This window comes from Platalea leucorodia (genome assembly GCF_965183815.1).
Source record: "Platalea leucorodia genome assembly, chromosome: 4".
Taxonomy (NCBI): Eukaryota; Metazoa; Chordata; class Aves; order Pelecaniformes; family Threskiornithidae; genus Platalea; species Platalea leucorodia.
In genome coordinates, this window is record NC_138826.1 from 52,161,900 (window position 1) to 52,189,752 (window position 27,853).

Sequence of the window (27,853 nt, forward strand, 5' to 3'; positions counted from 1 at the left end):
CAAAAATCCACCCCAAATAAACTGAAGTAAACAAATCATTTTATTTTCTCATCATCACCATGAACTAGCAGCTACCTCAGCAACAACGCGAACATCTGGGGCCAAATCCTTCGTGGTATACGTGGAGGCTCAGGAGTTACCTACAGATAAGTCTTGTTTGTTCTCAAGCACTAAAGAAGTTTTAAAAGGTTGATTCTTGCTTCATATACAATAGATCTATAAAAATATTTTTTTTAAAAACTATTGCCTCTGTATTTCCTTTTGTTGGGGCTGACTATTTTTCATGTGCTTACTGAGCCATCACTGGAGGGACTGTTTCCAGGGGGTTATATTTAGCTCTAAAGCACTGCAGATTTTGTTTCCCTGGCTAAAGTTAGGATGGGATCCTCCCTTAGAGGAGGATCTTACTCTTACTCTGCTGAACGGACAGCAAGCACTGAGACAGTCTAGTCTGGGCTTGCAGAAGACACTGGTGATGCCAAGGCCCCAACTACAATGATCCTGCTGCATGAAAAGGGAAAAGTAAATCTGAAACTGGCAAGAATGTTTACTTTACATATACAGTAGACCTACAGCTTCAGCCCTGTTTAGGAAAAGAAACATTGCTTATTTCAGGATGCAAATCATCATACATCTTCATGCAGGGGTCCTGTCATAGTACGGCTCCTCTTGGGGACAGCTCATCATTTATTTACCGCTATACAGTAACAGCCTGCAGCAGCAGCATTTAAGCAGCTATGCGAGGTTGCCCCTTCAGTCACCGGACAGAAACGGGGGCAGCTCTAGATCACAAGTGTGCGGAACTGCTCACAGAAAGGTCCGCTGCTGCTCCCACCCCCTCCAGCAGCCCTACAAAATCCCTACCACAATTACCCTCCGTACAGCACAAAACTCTGCCCCTTATGTAGACAGATTCATCTGCTTCAAGGTTTTGCTGGTAAGATAGAACTACCATGATATTTTACTTCGTAGAGGTTCAGGTCTTGTTGACAAACTTTGTTACTTTTGCAAATGAATTACTATGCATCAATCAATGCGAGTGTGCTCACTGCTGGTACACTAGTTTTGCAAGTACTGAACACCTTGGAAATACTGTGTTACTGAAATAACACTGTTATTAGTGGGTTTCTAGCAAAGTCCAAAAAGCAAGACTACAAGAAAGCTCTAACTGCTTAAATGCTACAATGCAAGGACTTCTCTAGGAGAAACTTTTAAGACCAGCCACCGCAACCGTGCATTCAGGTTTGCATAAACTGGGTGCTCCTGCAATTCACTACACACTTGAACTGCTTTACCCAGGGAAACAGCCTTACTTGATCGCTGAAGATAAACACTGTGTGCAAATAAGCTGCAAGTCCAACAGGAAGCCCTGCTGAAGCTTGGGGAAATCCACATAAGCACAAGGATCACTTGCGTGTAACAAAGTGCAAGAAATATATTGCCATTATATTGTATTTCATTAAGAGTAAATTCCCCCAACTGGAACATACCTTACCTGAAAAAGTGACTGAAGGTAAGAAATTTAAAAGAAGGGTTTCCTTCTCATTTTCTGAGCATGACATTTATTGCAATACAATCTGAGTGGAAAATATGGATGGATAACATCAAATTGTTGCCTTCAATACAAGTTTATTACAAGTGCCAAAGTAGTGCTTTCTGAAATGGAACAGTAATAACACTCTACACAACTACTTCTGCTGTTATAGACCTTACCTAGCAAATTATCTTTTGACCTCCCAGCTTTTCCAACTCCATTTTTCAAGCTAAAGTAAAGAGTCTGTGACAGAAACCCAACTCCTTGATGTTGGGAGGTGAGAGAAAAGGAAAATACCCAGAATAACTCTCAATTCTATGAAAAAAACATTTAAAAAGCATTGTCCATATGGCAGATCCCTGAGAAAGCTGTGGTCTCCTCATTTTCAATCAATTCTTGATTACTTTTTGGAAGAGAGAGTCCACCTGGCCATACTTTTAACAATGAATAAGGGCAATCATCACTCTAGCTTATGTAAATTCTGGTTCAACAGCCAATATTAAAATAAAAAGTTTCACAGGTACATTCGGGGGGGGGGGGGGAAGGCAAGGAACAGGCATGGTAACAACCAGATCTCTGGAAGTGGAGGTGTCCGAGTTATGCAGTTGGCCTTTGGGATTTGTTTTTTTGCCCTTTAATAAAACTTTTGACAGTTCCAAATAGCAAGCTCTTGTTTCCTGCAAATGTCTCAAGGATCATAAATGCATTCAGGCCTCCCGTAGTATTTTAATGAAATATCAGTTCCTGCTCCTTTACTTGACTTGCAGGCAAAAATCTGCCATTTTAAGGAGATAATCTTAAGCAGCTTTCTGAGAAATGTCAAGAATACTAAATTGCCATTTCTGTGCTCTGGTTTAATTTTTCTTTCCCTCTATTTAAATTGTCTTTAAAAAGAAAGTGGAGCGCTATCCAAGATGAAGTAGTGTGATGTGCTGTGTTTTACAGACTGCAAGACCTGAATCAGTACTGTCAGCTAATTAAAAACCTTCAAAAAAGTAGGGTTTAATTCCTTGTGTTGCATTATTGTGTGTAAAAAAAGACTTAGGAAAATAACACGAACTAGACAACTACTAAATGGCATCCCATTTTTCTAAACCGAGGCCCAGTTAGCAATGAAACAAACACTGATGCTCAGCCATACATCTGACACTTTTGTGCCTGTTTTGAAGCTTCTGCAAACCTATTTTAATGTTACTCAGGCAAAAGATGCTTATGATTTATGGAAATGTCTTTGTTTAAGGAGAATAAACCTTAACTTGCTGTTACTACACTGCAACACCAACTCTGTCCTCAGCACTGGAGAGCATTCCCAGTTCTGGTCACCCTCTTCCAACCCACCACAGCCAAGGATGGACCCTGGGACAAATCCCGTGTCCTGTGTTGGTGCTGCAGGAGGTTCTCGCTGAAGCAGTGGTCTCACTGAGAAAAGATACCACCAGCATTCGGGGGGTTTCTTTGCAAAGACTGACTTTGTCCGTGGTCCCTTATGGCTTATAATTGGGCAGGACTAGACTGCCTAAGCTGCATACGCTGCCTAACTACCAAACCAGGAGGAAAAAGAGACAGAGGATGCTCAGGTATCTGAAATAGGGGACCCAGCAGTGGAAGGGCAAGGTCAACATTGAAGAGGTGACCTTCCATGGAAGGAAGAGATTTAGCACATGAGTGTATACTCAGCAGGGAAGAGACAGGCCTGAGTAAGGTACCTAGGACACCCCAACAGCATATGCCCCAAAGGCAGCCTGCAGAGTACATAGGTAACAAAGCCAATCTGATCTGACTATGTGCCTGGCGGCCTCGGGAGGAGACATTTACCATTGACCCTACAGTGAGTGACCACCAAAGGGACCTGTGCCCAGAAGGCAGTGCCCCAGCAGCCAGGGCTGCCCTGGGAGCTTGCAGAGGGGAGGAGAGAAACTGACAGCTCCTGGGATAGAGGACTTCTTCAGGCCTGAAACCAGTACTGAGAAGCCATGGCCAGACAGCTGTGATAGTCCTTCCAGCTAAAGGAAACATTTTCACACGGTTACGGGTGAGCTCCCATGCCACAGGCACTCCTCGGGCTATAGTCAGCAGTGCTCCCGGTTGCTGAGACCACCTGCTCCGTACTCACACCATACCTCGCACTGCGGCAGCCTGGCCCAAGGCTCTCCCGGTGCTACAGCAGTGTGGTCCAAGGCAGGAAACTTCCAGCTTAGGTGGGGACAGCAATTTTGAACATCTACACAGCAGTCTGCCAAGACAAAGGATACGCCGTGAAAAAGAGATTATTTTCCTAATTCTGGCTGCCAAACGCAAAAGAGACAACCTGACTGAAGACAGGCATAAAGATTAAGTAAACTGGGCATTAAATCAAAAGAAACAGCTTAGCTAACCCAGTTGCCCTGAAGAGCTTAGGTTAAAAGTTGTTCACCTGAGCTGGGACACCTATTACTCTGGTCTTCATGGCTATTTTAACGGGTTAGCCTACCTGAGTAGAGCACATGTTCATCTACCTGTGCGAAATTCTCACTTGTGGGAACTTCTCACCAGCAGGGAAAAAGCCAGCGACCCCCATGGAAATAGCACCCAGGAATCTCAAGCGCAGCTCCACACTGCTACTAAGGCCACACTTAGTGCGGATGGATATTCAGCTTGCAACTGAGCAATCGTTATCTCGTAAATAAGCAATGCTATACCTGTCTGCAGATCTCAAGCAATTCACCTTTAAATCCTTTAGAACCGGGCACAGTATGGGGGAGAGAAGAATCAAGTGTTATTTCCCACTAGCACTAGAAAATAATACAGTGCTCTTCCGAAGTAAGAAAATATCAAGTAACAACAAAAAAAGAGAAACATACCCAGTATGCATGCATGCCAAAACACACATGGCACCACAAGGACATCTCCAGTATCTCTGCAACAGCAGCCTGTTCCTTGGAGGTTTCTTGTCCAAGAACCGTGACCCAGCCTGGAGCTCCTTTGCTTGCAAGATCTGACAAGATCCCAAGAAGCTGATGTGGCTGCAGGCCAGCGACCTTGCGCTGTGCTGTGCTCCAAAGAGCCGTACGCAAATGCCTAATGAGAGTAACATGACTACACACGTTTCCTCTCCTATTGTAACACCAGCAAGGCTCCAAACTTGTTCTAGATAATGCAGGAGATAGCAACTCAGCCATATCTCAGTGCTCCATGGTGTGGATCACGGCATTCACTACAGCTGTCATAATACACTGTAAATTATACACAACACACACTCTTAATAATGCAAACCTCAGAACTGTCTGCATAGTTTGTGGTAGCAGAAATTAACAGACGTTGACAACTAATCAGATAGTAGAAGCATTAAAGGAGACAGACGTAGTCCATTACTACTATTTGTGGTATACATACATGGTTTCTTGCCATCATAACTGACTACACTAATAGTTTCTTCTGATGTTGTTGGGCTTCTCTTTCCCATTCTCCCAACAGGCAGTTATTTCAGTTGCTCAAAGCAGTGCTGTCCCTACCTTTAGTGACAGGGGATTATCACTGCCTGACAACTCCTCACTGAACATGGAAGCATAACCTTAACACCACACCCAGGCACCAGAAAACCCCTTGGCACCAGACATCTGATCCAAGCAAGCGCTTGCCGAAACTATCCAGAGCGCGATACCACGTTCATGCTGGTCTGTGCACATCACTCCTCCCGTCTCTGCCCAGAGAACTGCAGCACAGCTGGCAGAGGTCTTGTGAATAGGAGCACAGCTGCAAAGAAGGTCCCTAAATGAAATTGCAAGATAGGCTATAAAGGAGCAGGAACATGCAAGTGAAGGCAAGGCTAGCTACTCTAGACACTCACAGGATGCAAAAGTGTTAACTTCTGGAAGTGTCCAAAACTACAAGGGAAGCAATAAACAGTAGCAAACTGTTGTACTGAGGAGGATCAGAAGCAGAGGGAGGAGAGGAAAGGCAAGGCAACAATAATGGAAATCTGTGGCAAGGTCTTGGATAGAAAAGCACCAAATCTACAAAGAGGCTCCTGCAAGCGCTTGGAAGCTGGCAACTGCAGACTGCCATTGCCAGACTATTTTGGGGCTGAAACACTGATAGACAACAAGGCTCTCCCCCAGACAGCCAGAGATGTGGAAGAGAGTGGCATCCCCCACCTGGTGGATTTTCATCCCGTGCTGGGAGCTGGGAACAGATACAAAGGGCACCAGAGCAGCCATCAGCTCGGTTTTGACTTTCCTGGAAACGCTGTGGCGCCTGATGAGGCGTACGACCCTATTTTCTGTCTGCACATGGCCAGGAGATGGCTGTTCGCTGCCCAGATAGATGGCCCCAGCAGAACCACCACGGCTGCTTTACCATTGCCATCGCCTGGTGGACCTCGGGCAGCATGACACCCAGGGCACATCAAGTCTCGACTGCTCAGCATCAAGCCAAGCCGGCAAACGAGCAAAACACTCCTGGCACTGAGCCTCGTGAGCGCAGCCAGGAGTGGTTGCCCAGTCCCACAGCAGAGTTGAATTTTCAAAATATTTTGAGCTGCTCCTTATCAGCAGAGTGGCTTTACACCAGCTCAGCATTTCACAGTGTTTATAATCTGGTCCCCTTAAATTTGATTGACATCCTAGGTGAACCACAGCCTGAAATAGAGACAGTCTCTCCATCGGCACAGGATCTTTTCAGCAAGACCCACCCAGCAAGTTGCGTAAGCCCACGTTTGATGACAAGCATGCTCCTAATGCCACTTAAGTCAATGGTACTGGGAATGTGTTTAACGCTGGCTGCCTTGGCTAAGTGACCAAAACAGGACCTCAAAATACAGATCCTGCCAGCTTTGTGCAACCTGTGGGTGCTTTCAGTAACATCAGCCCTCTGTTATCAGGTCCACAGTAAAATACCAGCTCTCCTCACCTTGACTGACTTCAGTCCATCAGCTGCCAGACACGACCTCTGCCACAAACCAAACACAAGCGAGTCCCCACGAGCACCCTGATCGTAGTGGCTAATATCTTCCTTCCTTCTCCACGCAGAGGCACTACCAGAGCACAGCTAAGGGGGTGGGGGGCAGGTGTTTGGGCCCAAGGGAAATGCTGAAGTTACAAAACTCAAGTCAAGTCTGCAACAAAGACACGTTCTCTTCCAATACTGATCCTGCTCCAGATCACTCTGGTTCAGCGTGATGCCACCATCACACAGAAAAGGAACTTCTTTACCAAGGTATTTCTAGGTAAAGTTTACTTAAGGTTACACTGAACCACCGTGAGCCATAAGTTTGAGTCCATAGAGAAAACAAACCAAAAAATACTCAGTGAAGCAGGGCAAACAAGGGCTGCTGTATCGTCTGAGAGAGCTCACCGGGTGGGAGAGCAGGCTGCGCCTGCAGAAGGGAATGAGCCAGGGAAAGCCTCCACCGAAGCAACCGGGAGTCTGGGAGGAAGCTCACCCACCTGCCCAGCACACAGACTGCGACTTCGCTAAAAATTAACAGCCTTTGCCACTCGTGGTGAGGAGCAAAACACTGGCTACTCAGTCATCAACCTGCAGGGACAGCCTGCAATACTAGTTTTGTTAGTTTCTCAGGTACTGATTACTATTAGCTATTGATGCTTATATGATCATTAGTTTCACTGTCGTTATTTAAAGAAAACAGCTGCTAAGGGCATGAGAAAAGAAATCTCCTCCAGGCGTATAGGACTGTTGGCTTGGTTAAGAGAAGAAGGCGTTTCAGACGTCCAAGGTCTTGGATGATGCCCACCTGCCACAGCAAGGATGATTCTGCTCCCAAAATGCACATCTTGTCCTTGTCAGTGCCGCTCACTGTAGGTCTCTGAGGAACAACTTCATCTTCCTCAAACCAGGGGTTTGGTGGTAGGGGATAAGCCTAAGTCCCTACTGCTTTATGCACCTCAAATCAGTGTGCACTGATCTGCTCACGGGGCAGGAAGAAGAAGAAAGGATGCTTCCCAGCCTACCCTCTCATTACACACCTCAGTACAGGTGTGCCAGAGGAGAATCAGGCCTTCAGAAAAAAAACAAAGATAAGAGAAAATATGGCAATGGTTGTGCTATCCTAATGGAAGAGACTGAATTCTCTGTCCTTACCATTACATTAAACACCAGATGATTCAATTGAATTTGATCTCCCCTCATGAGGTAAGGCTACTTCCTCTCCTACTTTCTTACAGTAACTCAGATTTGTCTATGTCCTATTTTTGGTATCTAAATTAAGAATACTGCTCATAACCAGATTATATGGCATTTATTCTGAAGAGGAAGAGATACTGATACAGCTAAAAATTCAATATAAACACCCTGTGGATGTAAGCCATGACATTTATATACCAGATTAATAAGCACCAAGAGGAATTTCTGATGTAGGGCACATGACCCTCCCTTCATTTCAAAGGCAATTATTTTAATACCATGGTTTCGAAGCATGACGTGTCCTTGAAAACGCTTGCAGACAGACAGCTTTATCAAAAAAGCTTCCAAATCCTGAAAGGACAATTTCAGGTGCATCTCCGGTTTTGAGATAAGAGAACATCTGGGACTGAGCGTACGGGCTGGCCAGCAGATAAGCAGGCTGAGACAAACACCAATTTGATGCAGTACGGATCTGAGCCTCCCTTATACAAACAGAAAGGCTCAGGGAGATTCGCCAGAGAGCTCCTGCTTCAGCCCATCTCTAGTTGTAACCAGCACCACTCGTGCTGCCGTCGCTACCAGTGGAGCACTGCTCCGTTCCCAGTCCCCGCTCCCAGCAGGTTTCTAGAGCGGTCCCACTGCTCAGAGCAGCCCTTGCCTTTCACACCTTGTCACCTACTCCTTGGTATTTTCCAGATACCTCAACCTGGAAGCTACTGCCTTGTTAAATTCAAAAGGCCAGCTTATAGCTTTAATCACAAAAGAGAACACAGCCAGGCTCCCCGGTTATCACTTGTCAAACCTCGTCAGCATCGACTCAGCCTTTCAAAAACAGGAGAAATGGAGAATCAGCCAATTTGTTGTAAGGGGAGCTGAAAAGATGACAACAGCTGGTTTTCTATTCAAGACCTTAAAAGTTACCAGTGTTTTCTGACAGCGGTGTCATGCTCCAGGCAAAAAAAAAGGGGGCTGCTGTCCAAGCCCCTCTGGGCAAAAGCCATCCGCACACCTGGGCCACCGCCTCCCAGTCAAGGGATGCCCCAGCTGGTCCCGAGGGAAGGCGTGTGCCTGCTGGCATCCTGCACACCCCACGGCACAACACGGCTTCCTCCTGAAGCAGCAGCTGAGGTGGCCTCCCTTAAACGTCAACTCATACCGCTTAATTTTGCAATCAAAGATCATCACCTGTCACGGTAATCATAGTCATTTCCCAAATCCACCCCAAATCCCAGAGTCACATTACTATAGACATACTATGCCAAGTAAAACTGTAAGAAAGGGGGCAACAAGAAGTCCGGCTATCATGCAAGGCTTGCACGTGAGGGTGTGGGGATATGGGCTGTTGGGCAGGCAGGTTTAACATGGAAGTTGCAAATTTAAGATCTTAGAAGTGAAAAAATACTGTGTTCCCTTATGTTATTTCAGAATGGAATTTTTCAGTTATACCAATAAAACAGGGGAGGGTAGTAATCAAGTTCACCATGGGGAACCACAGTGGCTCAGGTACCCATCCCAGTACCTGCCCCCTGTTTCCCTCTGGCTGTGATCACCTTCTGGCTGCCATCTCCCACTTCTTCCTTCCTTCCATTCAAGTTGATGTCCCCTCTCCCACTACCCTTTTCCCTCTCCTGATATCTTCCTACTCCCTTGAGTGCCCATGATGTTTGTGATTTGCAATCAACCCCTAATACATGACAGCTTCTCCCTTCTCTTTGCTGCTCACAAAGAGTTAGGAGGAAGCATGAGGGAAAAAAAAACGAATCCCAAACCACCCTGCCCTCAGTTCTTGTGCTTGGCACAACCACAGCCACAAACAGGCGATGGCAGGAGAAGTCCTCTTCAGCCCCACGACTACTGTGTTGGACCTTGGGGCGATGGTGCTCCAAGGAGCAGCTGCCACACGGGGCCAGGCACAGCATCTAACTCTCAAGGCTCTGCCGAGCAGAAGGCTATGCAATTCTTCTCACAGCTGAAAAGTTACCAAATTTTGGTGAATTTGCACTGGGGGGGGAGAGAAGGAAGAAGTATCCAGATAGTCAGATAGCTCCTTCTCTCTCTTATTTCAAATACCTAAGTAACACACAGAGATACTGAAGTATCTCAAAAAAATTCCTTGGTAAGGGTATCAGCATGATCTGAGCAACTCGCCCTGAACACATTCTTGGAAGCGCTTACCATTTTTGGATGCAATGCCTTAAAAAAAAAAAAAAAAAAAAAAAAAATCACAAAACACAAAATTAAAAAAAAATAAACACAACAAACCAGCCCAAGGCAAACACACAGCTCCCCACATGCTGAGCTGCCGACGTTTCTTCTCAGCAGTGGAAATCAAACTCTAATGAGAGAAGCTGTCAGATGACAAAGGAGAGACACAAAGACACCACCACAAGTGCTCGCACCCTGCAAGTAAAGCAAGAAAGCCTGCATACCGGCTGCTCTGCACATACTGCTGCAAAGTCCAGGTACCAACCCAGCCCTGATGGCTCCCAAAGCTTAGCAAGGGAAAAACATCCACAGTTGGGAAAAGCCACATTCAGCTCCTCAAAAAGTCAGCTGACAAGTAATCAGCTATTTGGGTATCACGAGAAACACTGGATGAAACCAGAGCCCTGTGAGCATGCCGTGGCTCAGGACAGCTCTGTTCAACACTGGAAGGGAGCACGTACAAATGAGGTATCAGCTACATAAGAGATTCAAAGGAAAAGAAAAAAATACTGGCTATGATACTGCGGTGCTGCTGTCCGTCGTTGAAGGTCCCATCTAAGGCATCAGGATATCTGTCCCACTCATCAGAAACAGAAAACTAAATACAATCTTGGAGTTAAATCTTGAGCCTCTAAAAAAGGCTCAGCAAAGGTTTGCATCCCCAGATAGAGCGCATGGCTGAAGACAGCTGCTTTCTCCACCGCCTTCACCAGCAGGGCATGCCCAGAATAAAGTTGTGTTGAGTCATGCAAGACTTTCACCAGAAAGTTTATCAAAAAAGGCATCTGAAGCCAGCCAGAAGGTGGCCAGGGAACCTCTGAGAACCTGCAGAGAAGCAGCCGCAGGATTTTCCAAAGAAAGATGAAGAAATTCTTTGTGTGATTTCCGTGCTCCTCTGCACCAAGCCACTTCTCACCAAGCAGATTATCTGTCCTCCTCAAGAGGACTAAACTGTTCTAAGGCTACCTGGTGCTCCAAAGCACCTTTGTAAAAAGCCAAAATTCCTGAAAAAAGAAGTTTTAACTAACTTTGAACAAGCGGTCAACAATATTGTTACCATGACTTCCTCTGTAACAGAGTTTGTAATTCCACAGTTCACTACTTACGGCACTCCCCTTTTTTATGGCATGCAACACATTTGGGGGTCTTGTCAGTTAATTAAGCAGCTGTAAATCCACACCCAGCCCTATAGCCTAGTGCAGTTGTATAAAATTATTTCTGCAAATGGAAGTAATCCCAGACACCACTCTGAGCCAACAACTTCCAGTAGAGCTCACTAGGAAAAAAAAAAACCATCCTAGCGTGGCATGTGGTGGGTGAGACAAGGAGGATTAGTTTCTATATATGCTGCATGTTAACACAGTCCCCATTTAGGATGCCTCACTTTTCCGATCTCAGTCTCAGCTGGAAAAAAAGACTGGGGGGACACCACTTCCAAATACTACAAAAAAGGTTTCCACTGCTTCTGGTTCAAGGGGGAGGGAAGGAGCAGAGAGATCCTCCAGCCCGTGGGGTGTGAGCGACACTCTCCCCAACAACCCTAACTCAATTCACACGCTGCTTCGCCTTTATGAACTCCAGACAATTCCTCACATACCTCCAACCACACACTGAGAAGTGACAACCACATCAGTAAGTCAGACAATGTATTTAGAAACAAAGACCAAAAAGCCACCACCACCAAATGCGCTTAACCAAATAGTTAACAAGGTTAGGCAAGATTATTAAAGATAAACAGCTCTCCCTTTCTTTTTGTTGTCGATGGGAATCAAACTTTCGGTTTGTTTCCCCCCCCCCTTTAGTTTAAACAAGAAAGAGGTGTGGTGCTGTTCTAGTGCAAGTCAGAGAGCCGGGACCTCAAGTTGGTTTTGTTTCTCCTCTCATGGCCTAAGGTCACTTGACTTCTTATTCATTTTCCCCATCTGTAAAATGGGGCAAATAATAATTAGAAACCACTACACAATGTTATAGAAATTATTCCATTCATAGCCGTATAGTTCTTTGAAGATGCAAACAAAGTGCCAAGCATTATTACTAGATGATGAAATGATACATTTTCTACCCCAAGCTATATAGGAGAAGAAAAAAGCCATGCAAACATCCAACTGTATTTCTAATGAGATGCAATAGTCAGAAAGTGGGACATTTTAAAACAGACTGGACAATCTTCCAGCTCACAAAGATTATTCCTAATACATAAACCTCACAGGGTTATAAATGCAAGAAAAGAAACATATCATTTGGCCAGGTTTCTGCAGACAAAAATAAGCTTGCCTAAATAAACAGGGAAAATGTACATTCTTAGTCTTGAAGAGAGCAAAAAGAATTTCTCAAAGAAGTAAGGGAAGAAATGAAATTAGATTTGAAAGCTTTTTGGGGGATGAATTTATCTTTTCTGAATATAAAGCAACTGTCAGGACTGGGAAAGTCAATTAAATAAAAAGGGCCGGATGGGAGGGAGGCAGGGAAATGCAGTGTGCAACAGAGGTCACATGCTAGATAAGCAGTGCAATATGCTAACTAGTTACAGATAAATACAACTCCCTCTCTCTCTCCAGAGATTTATATATATTAGAGAGTCACCATCAGTACCGTGGGTGAGCATAACATTAAGTTACATTAACGTTACCCAGAAAAATCCTCCCTGCCTCCATCCCCACCAACGCCTGCCAGGGTGGCACTCTCCTCCATCCTCTCCAGTCCGAGGATCATTGCTCAGCTGATGGGCTTACATGGGACAGGAGGTATCATTCACACAAGAGAAATGTTAACTCAAAAATAAACAAACAGATCTGTGGTTTTAACTCTTACCGAACCCAGCGGGGAGTCAGGTCAAAACTGGCCTTTCATCAGTATTCCCACGTCATTTAATGCCCTAATACTGCTCCGACAACATACTGGGTTATGGCAGGGGGAGGTCTGGGCAAGCGGAGGGCACCACATTTCCTGCAAATGAGGAATTTTTACCTTGCGCTGGACCCTTTGCTGTGCAGCAGTCTCAGGTAACACGTCAACATGAAGGCAATACCCCTGCCCTACGCACCCTGAAGCTGCAGCAGTGTGAGCTGTGCCGTGCCCCACGCCTGCCCCGCTCCCGTGCCCTGGCCCTGATGGGCCTCTGCCCCATGCCTGCCCCAGCCTCTGCTCCAGCAGCCGGGCAGGGGCAAGACTGGGGGTGGCGTGGGCACCCCCTGCACCCCAACCGCAGGCAGTGTTACACCTCCCATAAACATACAGAGCAGTCACAGGCTCTGGGGAAGCGATTTAAATTACTACTATTTTGAGCACATTTCAGTATAGCATGACTATTAAAAGCCCAAGAGAAGCTATGTGTGGGCTACACCCTGCAGGACAAGTCATCAAGTGCTAATAAACGCAATAATGAGACGTACACAGAAGTAGCCTTGTACTTCTTTCCCTCCCATATTGAATGTGACATGGGCGGAGGGGGGGAGCGAAACCCAACAAATACTAATTTTTGCCTTTTCCATGCAGGCACTGTAAGAGAGTGGACTGGACATGGGCTGTTTCAGTGCTGTGTGTGCACGCTCCATCTCAGCTTTGGACACCCAGACAATCTGCCGCCAACGAGTGCCGACTTTAATTCAAAGCAGTCCCGAGAACTGGCAGAGTGAGGTGAAGAGGCACCTGAAAACCTGTGTGGATTTTGCTAGGAAAGAGCAGCAGCCGCAGGAATTATGACTGGATCTGGCTACATGGACACAGCCAAGTTTCTGTGTCTTCATGGCACCACACTAAAGCAGCTCTCTCTGCTAAGGCTTATTTTAAAAGCCTTATTTAGCTTTTCTGTATTATTTATACACACTGCCTTACTGTGGGCCACAGTTGGACTGTCAGCACCACGTTTACCACAGTTCTTGCTCAGGAGGGAACAACGGGATGGGAATCTGTGCTTCTACGGCTAAATAGAGGCAGCAGGCAGAGGCACTGAAACTCCATGTGAAACACATCGGCGTATTCTGTGTGGCGAGATCGGAGCTCAGACATCTGGGCTGAACTTGGGGCAACACAAGGAGGAAGCCCCTGTTCCTTCCCCTGGCTGGGAGAAGCAGACAGTAGCCTGAAAAACAGCCCACTGCTCCTGTCAAGGCTGAGTCAGGCACGGGGATTTCTTGCCATCTTGTTAGGAGAGGCTCTTATTTGTTTGTTTAATGGTGAAAGCAAGCAGCGGACGGAGAAATCAGTTCCAGCTTTCTGGACTGATTGCTGAGGGCAACGAGTCTGACTTGAACAGCCTGCCTCCAAATACCAGAAACATACCAGTACCAGAGCTATGGGAACGGAGAAAGGAGGACTGAGCACCTGCTACTACAGCCTAGGATGGACATGGACACACACCCCTTCCCAGGAGCAAGAGCACAAGTGACAGGGAAAACAAAGCAGATTTAGGTCCCAAAACTTCTGCTGCTCCTGGGGAGGGGAAACGAGTACAGCATCTGGAGAGCGAGGAGGTAGAGACTTCCAGCAAAGGCAAGACATCTGCATGGTGATGCCAGCAGATTGAAAGTCTCCAAATACACATCCAGCAGGAACATGGCTGCCAGCCAACATCAGACTTTTAACAGTTTTTACAGCCACGACCGACTCAAATCCAGCTGAAGTGCAGGGCCAGCTGGAGCGTAATCCCAGCAAGTCTGATAAGCAGCAATAAAACTGAAGAAATGTGACCAGGATGGGAGACAATAGGTGATAACCGCTCCTGGCGCCAGCAGACCTCTGATTAAAAACCCAGGGAATAAAGGCATTTGGCTCTGGAGTTTAGGGTTCAACAGGGAACAACACCCACTGCTTTCCAGGTCCGGCGCGAGACCCTGGGCAGCCTGTGAATCCCAGAGAGAGCTCACACACAGTGATTTACTGTGGGAAGGGTCAGAGATCCAAGAAGAGGCACTCCAAAGGCTGTGGAGACGGAAAGGGAGGAAGAGAAGGGAAATAACCTTTCAAACGAGACGCCAGTCCTCATGTACTGCAGGCCCGTGGCACAGCTAGGGATGCAGGACGGCACTAGGGAGCAGCAATGACCAAAGCCAGGAAAGCCCCAAGCCCTCAGCGGTGGCACACCATCGGTCCCGGGCAGCAGAGGAGGTGTTTGCTGTCCTCTCCAAAGCCCAGTGTCTCTCCTAGCAAACCTGTGCATGCAAGGCAGGCACCCTCTTGGGTTGCAGGCTTTTAAACGTTGTGAGGAACCGCAGCTGCCACTGACCATCTCAGCTGGCCCCCGGGCAGCGCAGGGAACATCAGGGCGTGCGGGCAGCAGCTGCACATGGCATGTGGGGGAACAGGAGGGGGACCCAGCCCATCCACCACAGAAAGCACAGACAAGAAGGCAACAAGTCCCAGCTGGAGTGGGGAGACAGCCTCATGAAGCACGAAGACAGCAGTTGAGAAGAAGCCCAGTACAGCTGTGGGACAGAAGCTGACAGCTGACATAGGTAGACTTTCAGGGGCCCTGGACAGATGAACAATAAGTGGCCAGAGCCTTATGTAGATGCATCTCAGGAAGGGAGGTATGCTTGCTTCTCCAGCGGGCTAACACACATCACCTCAGAGAGGACGGTAAAAGCAAATACCACACTCCTCATCCAGTGATAAGACAAGGATGAGGGGTTCAGAGACAAGAGCAGTTGGAGGGCAGCAAGCCAAGACAAAGGATGCAGCATACTAGTAGACACGGGTCTTGGCAGGTGTTTGTACAGAGCATGAAACAGAGCAACCACATGAGTCAGGAGAGACCCAGCAAGCAGCTGGGACCTCAGCAGTGGTGTTACGGGGCGAGCACATCCCAGCCGCAGGGTGCATGGCTGAAGTGCAGATGCAGCAACTCGAGCCAGCTCTCCACACGAAGAGCCAGCTGGAATTTAGCATGCTAAATCATGCTAGATCATACTGTAATATCCAAAACAAAGTAGATGAGGGATAACTGTTCCCAAGACAAGACTGCCAGCTCTGACATGCACTAGGCTACTTGGATCAAATCAGTCTAGACCGAATGCAAAATGCCACTCCTTAAAGTCAACTAAACTGGGCCGTTTCCAAGGGGTAATGCAACAGATAGCCTATTTTGTTCATGCACTTCCACATAAACTTGCCCCAGTAATCTGAAAGCTCTTGGCAGTTTCTCTGCACGTTGCCATAGACCTGCTGAGTCAGATTAACCGTGCACACACAGCGCAGCTGCATCACGCAGGCAGTCCAGTGGGCCTTGTACTGGAGCAATGGCACTGTTTGAGCCCATCATATGCCACAGAACAGCTCCAGTGGTCATTTCAGTTTTATTTCTTGCATAATCAAAATGTACTTCGTTACTCTGCCACAGTCCATATGTTAACTCCAAAGCCATTGTCTTTAAAATGTGGAAAGCCTCCCTGAATCTAAACAGAAGTTCAGACTGTGTTAAGTGATGGCTATCCTTTAAAAGATACCAAATAAATGAATGTCTATATAAGCAGAAGTAGCATGACATTCTTCTACAACTCCTGCTGGAAGCTGCACGCGGCATAATTTTAATGACATTTGAAATAAAAGCCTAAAGGAGCTGTTGTATAAGGTATCAAGCGAAAAAACAGCAGATACGTAGATATTAGACATCAGCAATGCAGTGGGTTAGATTACTCACCCAGAGGAGCAGACTTAATGCTGATCTCCACTGTCACTCTTGAGCAAGTACCAGTGATCCATATAAACTTGTGACACTGAAAAAGAGAGAAATAAAGAATTTAATTAATCACTACAAAGCCTGAGGCAACTTAAGAGTGATATCTTACAAAAGTTTATCATCAAGTGACACAGGATACAGGAAGCACAGTGGATAATGTACATAACAGCATTAAAAAAAAGCCAATACCAAGAGATTAAAGGATGACAACTGATGTACAAAGGGGAAATGAGCTTGTTTATTCCAAATAATTCCCAGCAACATTATCTCTCAGTATTTCTACATTATCCGGTTGGCTTGTGCCTGCCCTCCACCTTCCCAGCTGGTCACACATCTATAACACAAACAAACAAAGTGAATGATGCCTTGCAAGGCTTCCTTCTCACTATTGCAACCACCAAAAATCCCAACCAAGCATCCCACAGTGTTGAACGTCTAGAGATCAGAGCATTAAGTGAAGCCAGTGGAAGTCAGAGCAGCCCATAGCACTGAACCAATCCTACAGCTCATTCCCAACAGCTATTCCTGAGTCTCTTTGCTATGACTATTCTGGGAAATCAAAGATGTTTTCTGTTACTGTGGTCTGACAGAAAGTTTTAGTCATGGATACTCCCATCTATAGATTGTGGTCAAAATAAGAGCTATTTGGTGTGGGAAGCTTGACAAAATTGTTCCGGGAGAAGGTTCTGGCTAAACTTTGAATTTCAAATGCAAAAGGGAAGTTTGGGGAATAAAACTCCAGACCAATAACAAAAAACTTCCAAACCTAGACAATTACATAAGCTCCCATTAGAAGAGACTTAAGAATCAGTAACTCATATATGAGTCCTCAGTGAAATACGGCTGGTAGAAGGACTAAAACAACCAGGAACACTCCAGTGTACCCCCACTTGGGACGCTGTGCCAGCATGCTGAGACGCTGCTCTCCGAACAAAAAACACGCAAAAAGTGAGAAGAGATCTTGCCAAATTGATAGAAGTTTAGGACAAGCAAGCAACGTGATCAGAAAGCAAAGAATCAGATCAAAAAAAATGTAGGGCTAAAGAGACACAGACTAACTGGTTGCTGACTTGGGGCAACAAAGAGCAACTGCGAATATCCAGAAGGTGTAAACTAGAACAGAGAGAATTCAGCCCGTGCATGACTGGGAGATGGGCACTTAAAAAAAAAAAAAAAAAAAAAGGCATTTTCAGGTCTAGATACTAAAAAGCTATAATAGATGGTCTCAGGGCACACAAATGATTGGGTGCTCATTGCTTCTCAGAGCAGTTTTTTAGACTAGATTTAACAAAAACACCAGGGAAAAAAAATTACACAGAACACAAATGACAGGGATATATGAGTCTGTGCTAGCAGACTCCATCACACGATTGGGGCTTCAGGCTATTGCAACAGAATAATTATGTACTGAGCCCTGTGCAACACAGGAAAAAAAACATCTGTCAGATGGAAAAAGACGACAAAATGTGGTAGGCAGGGAAAAAAAATATTTGAGGTTTCTATAAAGGGTAGTGCAGAATGTCATGTATGAAACTACAAAGCTAGGCAAAAAAAGTTAGTTAACAGTGTTATTTTAAGTCTGCTTAAAGTAATACCAAGGGCTGAAATGGAAAACCTATAATTAGACAGAGCTTCTCCCCTTCGTTCCAAATACTCTACTCCAGCTGAGCCAGGCGAGGCTCACAAATTGACAGGATCTTTGGGATTCCCACTGCCCGGGCTGCCAGGACCCGCAGGCAGCAGTCGGGCAGAGGGGAAGGAGGTGCAGAGGGCAGCGGCTGTGGGACTTTGACGCTGCCCCCCGCCGCGTGGGGCTGGCCGGCCAGCCAGCCATCCGCTCTCACAGCTGGTCTGCCCCTCCCGATACCCGCTTCGGAGGCAGTCAACAGCCTTGCCCCCATTTCCTCATCGTCTTCCCCACCGCAGAAAGCATTTACAGAGCAGGAAAGTCCCAGCAGCTTTTCAGAACGAAGCTCCCTCCCGGCGCTGCCAGGTCTGTCTCCCTCCATCGACGCCGTCTTTAAGGATGGGAGAGTCGCACTCCCCGCGAGTGCAGATCTCAGATTGATTTGCTCTTCCCGGCGCAGGGCGCCGGCAGCACCACAGCTATTCCTGAGCCTCCCTACCATGACTATTTTGGTAAATCAAAGATGTTCTCTGTTACTGCGGTTTGACAGAAAGTTTAGTCATTTCCTTCTCAGCAGAGTCAGAGTTACACATACACAGCCCACACCTCGGGCAAGCCGTATGGCCGCTCGCTATCTAATGAGGAAGGGAACACTTGCATGCATTTCTCAAAAGTGAACTAAGTGCCCCAGACCCTACCTTGTCCGCTGTCACCACAAGGATTCAGTTTGTTTCAAAGGCTGCTAGGGAAGTGGTCTGCATTTCCCCCCTCCTTCCTTCCCTCAAGCTCAATTTAATTTTTACTCATGAACTTCCCCAGAAATGTCAGACTCCCTCTAATCCTACAGCTAAGGAAATCTCTCTTGCACAACCTCACCTCTGAAGATTGTTTTCAAAAATAATTCCCATAGGGCTGGCTGTGATGTTCATCCCCATATTTCTCCTGGCTGACCGGGGCACAGGACATAGAGACCCTGCGACCTGCATTAGGATGCCAGGAAGGCTGGCGGGAGAAGTCTGGAGCTCAGGGACAGCGGGTGAAAACTGGGACTTGTTGGACTTCTGGGAAAGGGTGGAGTTTTTCTGGTTTAGCTAGAAGGGTAAATTATCCAAGAACGGCCACCGAGGGAATAGCTGCATGTGTGATTTATCATCACACGCGATAAATGTGCCACAAAGCGCCGATGAGGGCGCGCACGGGCAGCCAGGCCTCTGGGGGATGGGAGCTCTCCAGCCTCGACAGCAAGAGCTGAGCTCTCCACAGACACCAAGTTCAATGCAAGCACCGTTTCAGTATCGAAAAAACCACCTCCTAGAAAACCGCACTCATAATCAAGAGCCAATTTTTAGGAATGATCATTTAAGAAGCATGGGACTAGGCAAACCAGGTGAGACAAAAGTTAATTGCGTTTTCGCTTTCACACAGAGAACAACGCAAATATAGATGCCCTGGAGGAACCTTTCCAGTATCCCCAGGAAAAAACAGTACTGCAAGACAAACATAAAACAAGAGAGAGGTGCAAGATGGGAATTTTTTTTTTTTTCCTTTCCAGACCATAATCTCTTAACCAGGAAGAAAACACAAATCCTAATCCTACAATCTTGCACATTCAGCAATAATATTTTACCTTGCCAGTCAAGGGTTTTCTACAATAGCCATTCTTCTTCAAATTAAAGGAGCAGGACCGCATGCAATTACACACTGTATGAATTTAAACAGGACACAACCCTGTGCCTAAAGATCTGAAAAACTCATGCGTTGCCCTGCGTTTAGTGGCATGGTTTCCCAGGAAAGCAGCAGCACCATTTCTTTGCTTTGTGCCTACTAGAAGCTTTGTTTCAGGAACATTTTTGGAAGAATGCAAGAGTACTGCAAGCAAATAATCTGGTTTACGTCTGGTTTTTACTAGATAAAAATAAAGATCTGCTTTGCCTGCGTTACAAGATCTGAGAGAGCCCCTCCTCTCTACTAAGAGCAAAAACAACTCTGTAACACGGGACTCAAGTAGTCACAGCCCAATTCAAATTACTCCTCCTTCCCACACACTTGCTTCATGTCTACGTGTTTGTGTTTTAATTAAAAAGCTACTACGACATTCGTCCTATATTTTTAAAAGAAAACGGGGAGATACATTCCACAGGCAACAGGACTCGAAACTTGTATTTAAATATCTCCCACCACCCCCTCCAGCCCCAAAGCACTCCACAAGCTAAGCCTCCTACACCCATACACATGCCTGAAACAAATGCGAGGGCCAGCCCTGCTCAGGATTACCAGGTTTTGTAACTGGACCACGTACACCTTGAGGACGTGGTCAGACTGGTGGGCCAGTCATTCGGGCAACGGACTTGGGACTTTCAGCACCAAAAAAATTGCACAGGAAGGAGGGACCTGGGCAGAAGGGCTGCGGCTGCTGAGGACAGCATCGGCCAGACAGCAAAGCTCAGCCTGCCGCAGGGGACTACTAAAGAGGGTGGCCAGAGTTTCCTCGACAGGGAGAGTTTCTTGAAATCCACGGTGAAGGTTCAGACAAGCCGCTCTGCCCTGCGACCGGAGCTGACGCTGCCTGTAACACTGACAGCTCGAAGCGGGCACGGTTGCCTCTCCAGGAAACATCTGACAACAGCCGGCGCTTCCCTGGCGGCCAGCAGCTCCGCGCCCGTCCTGACCCCTCATCCCTTCGGAGCGGGGACGCGAAAGCCTCTGCCGTCTCAAGGTAGTATCGCTTGGACCTCTTCTGACAGCCACCCCTTTCCGCAGCTCGGCTGCCAGGAGAAGAGGTGGCACGAGGCCTCCTCTGCCAAGAAGCCTCCTCTGCCTACCCCTTGTCTGCCACACGCGCTCCTCGGGGCCACAAAACGTCAGCGAGTGCTCGGCTTCTTCCAGCCACCCTCCGCCCGCAGCCAGGACGCCTCTTCCCGAAAGCCCGGCCGCACTGGCGGGAGCTCGGCCAAGCCCTGGCTCCACGCAGGCGTACACGGAGGCTCCCAGGCGGGCACAGCTCCTTCTTGTCAAGGCACGCACAGGCGCCTCTGCAAGCTCACTGTTCGGCTTCCCCCAGATCTATATGTATTAGAAATGACTTTTGCAGAACTTGGCTGCACACTTTCACCCTTTCCAATGGTAATACCCAGCTCATGCTGGGCAGTACAAAGCATCATCTTTTTTTAAATTTTTTTTAAAGCTTACGTTGAGAAGATTCTTGCTTCAGAAGCATATCTGGTGCTTGTGTACTCTGCCTTTAATCTGTGTTAATAGATCACTTTTCCTTTTAATTTTTTTTCTCTTTAAAGAATGAATCAATAGCTACTAGATGTAACTTGACTCAAAAATTTATGAAGGAAAATTAATAACATGTATACTTCCAAGGCAGTCACCAATGCAGGCTGATCATGTCCAGTTATCTTGCCTTGGAAAGGCAGGCAGAGGATTTAAAGCCAAGAAGCAAAGCAAAGATGAAACACTAATAGTTTGAATGATCTGGGGACCTAACGATTTTCCATGGAAAAAGACATTAATGCAGGTCTTTTATTTTGGTACGCTAATGGTACAATTTTTTGTAAAAGGCCTTTGGGCAAAGGCTGGTTTGAACCTGAATGGAAGTAATCATGGCTGCAGCTTGAATAATTTCCCCACATTTTTATACAACATCTATCCACACCAAGTATCACCCACCAACACCCAATCTCTTTCACATTTAAATCACCCTGTCCCCAGATACATTTTTCAACTGCTGCAGACCATGTAACAGATCTCTTACTTATGATGGGACAGGCTAGCTGCACTTAGACAAACACATAAGCCACAGATGCTTTAGCTCTTATTTTAGGTTTCTAGAAGGTTGTACATCTTTTGACACAGATGAAAAAACACACAGCATCCACATTAACAAACCAGTCTGGTTCTGGATATTACTACACCCACAGCTGAAACCCGAAACAGTACTTGTCCACCCTGCAAGTGCCAGCCTCGAGCTTAAAAACCAAGTTTCGATCCGAAACCGAGGGGGTCTGGCACACAGAGAAACCCAAAGTGAAAACTAAAGGGACCTGAGCAAAACTAACCACATCATTAACTCCAGTGACCCAAACAGCTGATATCTCATACAACCACATTTCCTACCACAAAACGGTACATTTGAACAACGTACAAGCACAAACGCCATTGAATCAACATACCAGCATTGGAGCATACAGATAACATAGCCAATTGCCACAGCAAAGAAACACTTTCTGGAAGCGTAATAAAATATTACAAATAATCTCCTGAGTCAGAGAATAACACCAGACCGACCATTTAATGAAGTACTTGTAAGATCAGTAACAAAAACAAACTGCAGAAGGTTTAAATAAAAGCTTTCAAATCACTAACTTATCAGCGTTAAGTGAAACTAGACATGATTTATGCAAGGAAAAAAATTTATGACTAATCTATGACTGATTTTATATTAATCACTGGCTGAGTCCATCTCTGAATTGGAGCACCACTCCATGCAGTTTCTGTCAGCTAGTGCTTTGTTTTTATTCTACAAGACAAAGCAACAGGTTATACGCACTTTATCATCTGTGAAAATGCAGACATCAGTTGATGGAAGACATAGAAGTGACTGGAAGACACGGAAGATTATTTTATGAACTTAATTGAAGATCTCATGCCCCCGGCGCCCATGTTATGGAAGCAGTGCGATAAGAAGTCTGTGCAATCAGATCTGAGAGAATTCAATCTCCTGGAAGACATTTTCCATAGCACAAATGTGACACCATCAAATACTGGTCTGTTCAGTATTCTGCGTCTTTCATAGTTATGTCAAGTTTGCTGACACCAAGGTGACTAAAGCCACTGATCCTGTTAATCACATGGCAACCTGGAGCGCACAGGGTGGACAGCCACCTTCAGGCATCACTTCTGTCCTTGCGTAAATACCAATAACCGGTTGGTGTCTCAAGCAGCCCTGGTTCTGAAAGCCAAGAGGCTGCAAGAGTTTTGTTAGAGGAAACTGCTTGTTTAGGGTGAGGTGATCACAAAGGGCTGTAACGCTGCTATCACTAAACTAACACAAAAAGATTATCAAAGTGTGTTCTCTCTCACAAGCATCAGTTTGGTCTTATTTCTCTACACACGCAAAAGAGCCAAGAAAAGCCTCCATGTGCCTCTTGGTTGGAGGTTTATGGGACACCTTCAACCTTGGCATGCTCCATCAAATGCAAAAGGTGCTGCTCTATTACTGTTGTTCATCTTCTTAATCTACTGGTGTTGCCACACACTGGTTTCTGTCTTCCTTCTCAACTCTACAGAAATAAGCACAAGACCTTCCTTAACAAAAAGGGATCGGGCTCACACATAACGTTTGCCATAACATTTTCCAGGGAGATGCCTGCCCTTCAATTATCCTGAATTGTTATGGGCATCCTTCACTTTGAAGTTCAGCAACAGCAATACTTTGCCATTCCTAGAAAGAACTCAAATAGATCCAACACCACAAACTTATAAAATCCTGTTAGTGAGGCACACACATCCAACCTCTGTGTTTCCAGAGCTGAGACGTGAGGTGGAAGCTATGCAAACAGCAAAAATGAAAAGCACTTACCAGGAAAAGGAACAAAATACATTCTTGTTGTTGTTGTTAATAAGAGGCAGCCAAGAAATTTGAGTTAAAAAACCCTAGAAATTAAGATCGACAACTAGATGCTTTGCCAGCTTCACAAGTAAAAGCTTTATACATTTATTTTGCTATTTCTCCATGCAGACACTTCAGTTGTTTCAGCCCTTTTAAGTTGGTTACGTGCTAATATAGATGCACACAACAGGATTCAGCTGTTGTGTTTTCATATGCACTGCAAATAATCCTGAAAATACCATTTCTACTAATCACATTGTTCCACACAGTTTTAAAGCACATGATTGCAGAATAAAACCCTCACCACATATTTTTGGCCTGGATTCTAAAGGAAATTAAGTTTATGTGGTAGTGTTCTTTGTCAGTCCTCACCCTATTAAATTTTCAACTCACTAGTCAATTTTGACCACATTTGGCAGAAGGCAAAGAGATCCGAATAGGTGTCACATTCCTACATCTTTGGGAGAAACTTGTATGTAGGTAGAGGAGACACATCCAAATTAGCCTCACACGGAGTCAAACTCTGCTGCAAGAAGTCAACAATTCCCTGCTTTGTTTGGCCCAGCAGCCGCTCCCTCAGCATCTGCACGTGGGCATCCAGCACCTGACTCCTGTGTGGCCAACAGGAGAGACACTGGAGAGAAACCACAGACCAAGCCAAAAGGGAGGGAAAAGATAATTTGGAGATAAGGAAGAGCGAAAATGAAGCGGTCCAAAGAGAAGGATCACAGGTCATGGTGGTCAGAAGGCCAGTGCACACAGGGGAAACAAAATCGTAAATAACTAGGTTTTGTCAAGTCTGCTGCCTGAGGGATAGCTGGTGGCAGCTCTTTGCCACCTCCATACCTACAAGCATGATAACGCCCTTTCCAAAGTATGATCAAATGATCCCTACTTCAGAAGAAGGGGAGGGCCAGAAACAAGCAATGCCTACCCTGAGAGGTGCCAAGCAGCCAGGACAGGCAAGGGGAGCACGCGGCAGAGCCAGGGTGGAAATCCACCCCCAGCCAGGGCCGAGCAACCCCAGGGCAAGTCCCACAGCCATCAGCAGCAAGTGAGGCTCACCCTACTCCCACTCTGCACTTAGCAGCTAGCGGACAGACAGCAGGAGGTTTTATTTGTGTTAGTTCTTAGAAACGAACGCTTCTGCACCATGAAAGCAGAGTGCAAATATCTCCTCCCCACGCCCCCACAAGCCTTTCTGGTTTAGTTTGATTTTATTCAAGAATCATCTTTATAACCAACCTATTACAGCACTTTATTTAAGGAGTAAGTAAGGATGCTGCCACCAGCATTAAATACCCTTTCACTAACAATTACAGGGCATTATCCTCAGAGGAAAAACTTCATTAGTTTTCAGTCTCTCTCCTTCTTTAAAGAGGTCAGTGTCTTGCAACAACAGAAAAAACAGTTTTTTCTCTCAGGGTAAATACCAAGGATGCAGTTCGAGACAGAAAAAAGATGCAGGCAGAGCGCAAGACTCACTGGATAAACAATGAGATGCAAAGTCACTGTCCCCTTCTAGACCATCACTTCAAGTTCAGACCGATTATACAACAATTTAAAAAGTCACCAGCAGCGGCTCTCTCCATCCCCTCCATGGTCTTAACATGCAAACCATGTCTGCAATGGCAGCCCACTTGCCAGAGGGCACTGTAGCCAGCCCTCAGACCGAAGGCCTGTGCGACCACAGCGGGCAGGCTCTGCAGGAGGCAGGGCTGGACGGCCACAACAGCCCAAACAGCTCCATCACTGCAGCAAACGCCCCGGATCAAGAGCAATGTATGTCCTGATGGCAGCATGAAGACACTGGTCCTGTCAGGAGCACTGGATCTGTCCTGGGATGAGATGCTCTCTCTCCAGCTGGAACAGTCTGACTCCTCTTATTAATAGCAGGGCGCTGGCATCTGTAGCCCAGGGCTCTGAGCCAAGGACTGCAGTGTGTCAAGAGCAAGGTGGTGAGGTTTACGGAACAGAGCTTCGAAACACTGGGGCTGGGAACAAGACAGAGCCTGAGCATAAAAATAAAGGTATCCAACAAAAACAATAAGCTTTAAACGACAATGAATTACGACCGACAAGTGGATCGTAGCAGAGCCTGAAACGGAGCCAGGTGGGGATATCTGACCCCAGAAAGCAGTATCTTCACTTATGTGCTTTCCACTCAACTTGGTCATATTAACTCTCCTACTTCACCCACCCAGATTTCACTCTCATGGAACAACAAGCAGCCCTAACCACCGTAGCAGCCAAGCAGAAACTAGTTCAGTGAAAGCTAGTTTCGTGTTTCACATGAACTATGAATAAATAAATATTTCATATTTAATTGGTTGGTTGGTTTGGTTTGCGGAAAGGAGGTTGGTTGGTTTTTTAAGGAAAGAGGCAAACTTTGGTTAGACTCCAAAATGAAAGTTGGATGTGAAAGAACTACTTAGAAGATGCTGGGGGCAAACAAGTGCACCATTAAGTATGTGTTGCGTTTTATCTTCATTTAGAAATCACCTAATAACCATCTTTCCCATGGGGGACAGTTAATATTAGAAGCCACATACATCCTACACAAGGATGTCTCTATTAAACATCCTACATAAGGATGTTCCTAGAATCCAGTAATTTCGCAAAACAGATTTTTAACTGCTCTGTAAAATTTGGGCCACAGCAAGACGACTTCAACATCACTTAAAGCTGATTATTTTCCACCATGTAAACCAGGGAAAGGACCATCTTCAGGAGCATATTCTGAGAGGTGGTGGAGCACAGGGAGACCCCATCCCCTGCGCAGAAAGTCAGGGCAAAACCTAAGCCTTTCAGCGGAAGGCTGCAGAGTCCGTCCCCTCGAGCCGCACCAAGGAGCACGTGTTGCTGTCCCATGGAGGAGATGGTGGAAGCAATCGAGACGGGAGAAGCAGACAAGGTCTTTCCAGAGAAAGTCACCATCATACCTCTCACCTTCCACAATCCAACCCATCCCCGTTACTGTACATGATGATTTACTCTCATTAAAGCCTCCTCCACAGACAATATGAGAGATTGCTTCAATGATGGTGTCAGGATATAGAGAAAAGGCTTTCAGGTGACAGCATGTTTCTGCCTCAGTTACTCTTATCCTGAAATATCCCCTAAGAATCTTATAAATTTGTGGAGAGGAAAAAATAGCCTCCCATACTTGACCAAATAGTAAAATACAGCTTCTCCTTTATCTACAGGGCAAGTCATCACTTGCAAAAACATCGGTTTTTATGGGGTACAGTACAAAGGAAGACATAAGAATACAGGTAAGTTGCTCTGAATTTGTAGGCCAGTACTTTCCAGTGGCTGCCTTAAGTGCTTTTGTGACTGTAAGCAGTCAGTTAAGATTTTCATTAGCAACAGGAGCACTGCCCCAAAGAGAGGCAAAGGCCATTTTACTTTGATTTCTACAAAAAACCCTTGCTATTGAGCTCCAACACAATTTTCACTTCCCATTCATTCCTCGTTTACTACCTTGTGCGCAGTAAATAGAGTTAAGTTTTCCATCACTGAACCATGAGCATCCTGGGGGCTTGTCACTGGGGAAAACATTTTACTGTAACAACCACCAGCACAAGAGGGTCACCTCACTGAAGTCTGCGAGAAGGCAAGCCATACTGTTACTTTTGTGTAACTTGTCAAAGTAACTCCTTAGGTATAGCACATCTGTAACGCCAGTGAAGGCAAGGTCTAGCAGATGTCAAACTTGCAGAGCCCCGAATTTAAAATAGGATGCAAGTCAAGACAAGCATCAGACAGGACTACATAAAGGCAATACTCTACAGAGGGTGATCTACGTGAACCAGAAGAGCACGAGAAACGAAATGCAGAGAAGAGACAGACGGGTTGTGAAGAGTTTGTATGAGCTGTGTGTGCAACGCTGAACAGCCTGCCGCATGGAGAAGCCAGCTAGCTCTCTTCTGCAGAGAAAAGCATCTCAAGCACAGGGCTGCCAACATGCAACACCACGTTCTTTTTTAATTCAGGATTTTTTTTTTCCCCTTCTTTATGCAAGCTGGAGACCCACAGGCTGAGAGATCACCTGCTGCAAGATGAAATTACTAA

General features: G+C 46.0%; 1 protein-coding gene across 6 annotated transcripts in view; it reads right to left on the minus strand.

Annotated features, from left to right (window-relative positions):
* The window catches only part of PPFIBP1 (PPFIA binding protein 1), a 114,910-nt gene that overhangs the window by 66,151 nt on the left and 20,906 nt on the right, over positions 1–27,853 (minus strand). For all 6 annotated transcript variants that reach the window (XM_082310849.1, XM_082310848.1, XM_082310847.1 and 3 more), the window contains exon 2: positions 16,497–16,572. The gene's annotated coding sequence lies outside the window, so the exon portion shown is untranslated. The remainder of the gene's footprint in view (positions 1–16,496; positions 16,573–27,853) is intronic.